Source organism: Mya arenaria, chromosome 13 (genome assembly GCF_026914265.1).
Source record: "Mya arenaria isolate MELC-2E11 chromosome 13, ASM2691426v1".
Taxonomy (NCBI): Eukaryota; Metazoa; Mollusca; class Bivalvia; order Myida; family Myidae; genus Mya; species Mya arenaria.
Window position 1 is genome coordinate 61,324,014 of NC_069134.1, and position 6,156 is coordinate 61,330,169.

The following is a 6,156-nucleotide window of genomic DNA, read 5'->3' on the forward strand; positions in this document are numbered from 1 at the left end:
ATGAAACTTGTACAGTATCTAGATATCCATTAGAGCTTGGTTCCTTTCGAAAACCAGCAAGATCCGCCCATGAATGCCTAGATTATGGGCCATGAAAGTTTTAAAGAAATGCTTTCTATTTTTAGCCAGGTCTGCATGAGCGAATTCTATTTTTAGCCAAGTTTACATGTATATGTTAATTCAAGTCTAGAGTTAAGGGAGACAATTTGCAAGTCTAGGATTTTGAGAGACAATTTGCTTTTTGCTTCTGCAGTTGATTTTGTGAATTACTCTGCCTTGTTCTTGTTGAAAGCCCAAAGGCTATTTTTTAGCTTTAAGTTCTGTAGTTTGCGCATTCATCTTAACAAAATTGATTGTGAATGTTTAAGTTATGCACCTGGTGTCATTACTGGCCACACCCAGGGTTCACAGGTTTGGTAAACATAAATCTGGAAAGGTTTGAAAATCTTTTTGTGTGTTCGTGCATCCATCTCAGCACAATTGATTGTGAATGTTTGTTCAAATTGATCAATGTTGTCCTAGGATGCCCTCGACTTTGACCTTTTGACCAACTTTTTTTAACTTTTAAAACTACAGAAAATTTTCTATGAATACAGTTTTGAAAGCATTTTTTTTTTGTCAGATGACTTTTACTTGGCACATATTAAAATAGTTCATGCAACTAATCTGCTTACAATACTTTCTGGGCTCAGATGTTGAACGTGCTACGTTTTCAGGTAACCCAAACACAAAACATAAACTATATGTCTGTTGCCTTTTACCCATACATACATGCTCTGGATTGATATGACCACAAAAGCCATGCCAGTAGAGCATAGGCCCTTTTGGGCCTCTTGTTCATACATTTTACCCCGAAAATCATATTTTTAAAAAAATGTGATTTTATATAATATATAATAATGTTAAATGATATATATTAGCTGCAGTAGTTCTGGTGTTTTTATTGCAAAATAAGGCAGAGCTATTGGCAAAATTCATAAATTGTCATTTTCATTTAATTTTTCCAACATTTTACCCCAAAAATCATTTTTTGCGCCATATAATTGTTCTATGATTTAAGTATATTAAATATGTTGCCTGATATGACATAAATTCATCAAAATTATTTTTGTGCAGTTTTCTCCATTTTTTGTTCAAAAATCTCCGTTTGTATACATTGAATAGAGAACAGAGGTGTTGAAGCACTGCTTCAACACCTCTGAGAATGAGTATAGTATAGTGCACGCTACCACAATGTATATAGACTATAACACAGGTTCAAATTTACAGATAGAGAATAGTGCACGCCACCACAATGTATATAGACTATAACAGAGGAATTGATGTAAAGTTTCAAAATCTCTGGTTGATACATTGCATAGAGAACAGGGGTGTTGAAGCACTGCTTCAACACCTCTGAAAATGAATAGAGTATAGCGCACGCTACCACAATGTATATAGACTATAACAGAGAAGTTGAAGTAAATCTTCAAAATCTCTGGCTGTATACAGTGCATAGAGAATAGAGGTGTTGAAGCACTGCTTCAACACCTCTAAGAATGAATAGAGTATAGTGCACGCTTCCACAATGTATATAGACTATAACAGAGGAGTTGAAGTAAATCTTCAAAATCTCTGGCTGTATACATTGTATAGAGAACAGGGGTGTTGAAGCACTGCTTCAACACCTCTTGACAATGAATAGAGTATAGTGCACGCTTCCACAATGTATATAGACTATAACAGAGGAGTTGAAGTAAATCTTCAAAATCTCTGGCTGTATACATTGTATAGAGAACAGGGGTGTTGAAGCACTGCTTCAACACCTCTGAGAATGAATAGAATATATACCGTGCACAGTATATACTGGTATAGAATATAACACCAGTGTATGTACTGTCACGGTGTATCGAGCATATCCATATAGTGTATAGAGTCTATGCACTGTGTTGATATAAGATATCAATCTCAACTTGGTCTAAGCATTCTAGATTTAATACTTTTTTCTAGATTCAAATAATTCACTGTTTAAACAAAAAAAATCTGCCTCGTTTTCATTCGTACCTCCCACGGTTTCTGTTTTTGCCCTTTTTATTTTTATTTTTATTCCTTTTGCTCGAAGATCGGCCACTTTTCAGGCCGCACTCACACGCCACCGGGGCCTCGTGGTCCTGTATCACCCACGCCTCCTCATACGTCGTCGTTTCGCCAATTAATGGAACGGGCCGACAAGCGTTTTCGGGGTCCCTTTTAAGAAGTTTGATCGTGTACTTTACGGGCTTGCAACGATAAAGCCCAAAGAAACACGATTTCTGCGTACACTCCCCTTCCCAAATGTATTTAGGAAAGTATTCATCTGACATTGGCTTCCAATATTGTTTGATTTCACACTCCCAAGCAGGGTGGAATTGTTTATCACTAGATCGACTTCGCTTTTGTCGAGATTTCCGTCTAGAAATTGTGTCGAAAACCATATTTTGGTATAGAAATCTCATATCAGTTGGAGTGTTTGTATTTTCACTGTCCTCTTCATCCCGTTTTCGCCGCCTCATAAACTTTCTATTTTGAACACTAAGGCTGGTATCTTTGTCACTCTTAACTCCGATGTCATCAATATCAGACTCGTCCTTAAAATAGTTTTGTAGAAATTGTTCATTTTTGTCTATCACAGAGTTTCCTGAACTTCCTCGCTTTTTTGTACCACCACCAGTGACGTCATCATCGTCATTGATGACGTCATCGTTTCTCATATTCGTGTCATCCCACGCGATACCCATTAAAGTTTTAAGATCGTCGTGTGTCAACGGCTTACAGCCAGTAATTCTTACTGTAATTGAGTCCTTGTGTTGGATGACAATACTTTTTGGACTATCCAACATCTTCTGGCTCGGGAACGCCGCCCCAGAGGTCGTGAGTAACATCAGGTAAAAAAGGGTGAATATCAGTTTCCTCGATAGATGAACCTGAAAAATATAAACAATTATTTGTCACCACGGAGTAGAAGTTCGTACATTATTACAAAGAAGTTGCGAAACTCGACTTTTACGGGTAATTGTACAATGAGTGTATGTTGAGTTTTGTGTGTGAACTACGTCATCAACGTATGCGTACATAAAGACAAGTTCAGACTGGAATTTACGATAGCTAGCGAAAAGATGCGAATATTAGCGAGTCTATAAATACAAGTGTAAATCGAAATTTCGGAAAGTAATTTTGAATAATGGCAACTTTCACAGGCACATTGTCATTTGCAACCTCTCCATTCGATATGTTTCAAAATGCTACTTATAATAAAACATTTACTTGTGGACTACTTTTTGTGAGTTACGTCACCAAAGTATGTGTACATTGTACATGTTTAAAATGGCATGCAAAACGTACCACACATAACGTAGTTTATGCGGTTTTCGGTTGCGAAATAATAATTACAATGGTACGTTTATGTGTGGACTATTTTTTGTGTTCTACGTCACCAAGTTATGTGTACTTTGCGCATGTTTATAATGCCATTAACAAATACCATAATGAACGTAGTGTATGCGATTATCAATGCACAAGTACAATGATAAAGAAGAGTTTACTCCAACATTTACTTGTACGGGTTGGTACACAGACAAGTACAAATATATGTGGTGTTCCGCATTATGTCTGATATTGAACTAAGCGATTTTAGTATTACATGCGAAAATATTTAACATGCATCATTTTTACCCAACACTGTTAAGTCGTGTCCAATTAATACTTTTACTAATCCATAATTTATCCCACAGTGCATAAAGACAATTTGCGAAGGCGTATAATTTTAAAATTAATGACACCCGCGATGGTTGTAAATTAAATATTAAAACATGACAGTCTATCATATATTTTGAACTTTACGTCACGTCGTGATCGCCTTGTATGGAAATGTTAAACATTAGAAAAGACAATGGTATGACAAAATTGAATGAAATCGACAATGAATTGAATAAATTCGTATTGATGAATAGCGAAATGTTCATAGTCATCGATTTGTTACGAGAGATTAAAAATGAGTTGATTTTTCATTATTCATTCAAGAAATCCTCTAGTAAGGCAGGCGCGTAGCTGCCTATATGCGAGTACGCGGCTGAATCCACATGATTCTGGCAAAAAAAAGTAAAAAAAATAAAAGCCAAACGTGCAGTATGCCTACTTAACTACATGATCCTAAAGCTGTCAATTTTCCAGAACTAAATAAAGCACCTCAGAATGTCCACATTGCAGAAGATTGCAATTGTTTGCTAAATTTACCGAGGGGGCATGTCCCCGAACCCCCCTACCACAATTATGAATAATTATATACCATTAACAGACATTAAGGTACATATTATAATTTCTTTTTCATTTTACGATGATATATGCCAGGTTTTGATGTCGCTGAAGACAGGTGTGAATGTGGGTGTTTCAATAAATAAAAACTTGTCAGTGTTTACCTTACTTCGGAGAAAGTTGGAGTCTTTAAACTTTTAGCTTGAGTATTAAACCTTTTAAGTTTTTAACTATCATAAAGTGTCCGTAATTTATTCGAGAACGCCATGAAAGTGTATGGGTGTGATTGTGTCGCATGAATAGTATCAAAATATAAACGACAAAAACGAAAGTTAACTACTGCCACCATTCATCAACATCTTTAGGCTCAAACTCAGAAAAGCCTTTTTAAAATTACAGGATGTTTATACATATGTATTTCCGACAATGATACTTAAATACAAATAAAACAAGTTAGTTTCCAAAGTTAATTCAATTTTAACCATTATTGCTCTTTAAACATCAATTAGAAATTTAAAGCTCACACTCAATACCAGGGTAAGTTATCACGTGACTTTATGGGGTTCTCACATAGGTCTCCACGGGTCACATCCGATGTAAACAAACAAGTAAGTGACGTTATTTTTTAAATATCTTATTTTGACAGAAAAGATATGAAAAATTTTCTTAGCCTATAGAATACTATGCTATTTTCTGCTACTCGTGTGAACTATGTTAGATTTGCATGTATTTTAATGATGCAATCCTTGGCCAAAATGGTGACCCATGTGAGAACCCATTTTCTCACCCTGAATACGATAGTGAATAAAGGTCCTGTATTTCATAAACGCCTGGTTAATTACTCAAACTTTCAGTTTTACCATGATATATGTTATTGCCGAAAAGTTTTATTAAGCAAAGACAATAATTTTATAATTCTTTCATATGTGATTGTCGTTAAACTTTGAACGTCTATTTGTGTTTGTTAAAAATAAATAAAATGAAAAGCACATAATTGATATCAATCGGAAAGCATCGGTCATATTCGCCATACGACGAGCTTCGTATGCGCTTCTAGCCAGTTCAACAGTAAAAGTAGTTCGCAAATAATAATAGTAATCAATTATAGTTTTTTAACAAGTAATTCAAATTTCTAAGTTCAAATTGCTTACCACGAAGTGTATTGTTGCATAGATCATGAACATTCCTCAGAGTAAAGTAATTATATTCAAAACTGTTTAATTGAAATTACTACGCGATCTACTTGCAGCGTAGTTAAATGTTAATAATTTCGACATCGTAATCCGTCCATAGATCTGAGGTTCTTTCGATGGAAAATGGCCAAGGAGCTCCGATTGAATTGAGCATACACATGTATTAAAACATCGGGCTATAACCTATATTAAGATATATCGGTTATTACCTCGCTAAAACAGACTTCAGTATAGTATACTACAGTATTCAAAAATAGTTGTATGTCATTGTTTTGTTTATTTTTGTCTTTCCTTTTTGTCTATAATATCAAACACTTCCGCTGCTCGTCGGAAATATGCGTGTTTGTATCATAAGTATACTTCATAATCTATCTTTCCCATCGTGGTGGCCTTGTTATTTTCTCATTGAATCGGTGTGCCTTTGATTTCGTTCGACTGATATCGCTTAAAAGCTATGTTAACTAGATCTGAATTAGATATATCGATAATGCTTTAATGTTATCCGTCAAATCCGAATAATTTATATCTGTTCATTAATTCGGTTCCCATAACTTGAGTTGACAAGTACATCTCGTTTCGGCATATCGAATTCATTCGAGATTTCTGTACGGCTAGACCGTATATTTCACAATTCACATTATTTTACGATCGGATGAATAACTGATCAGATTTTTCACAATTGTGCAATTTGTCA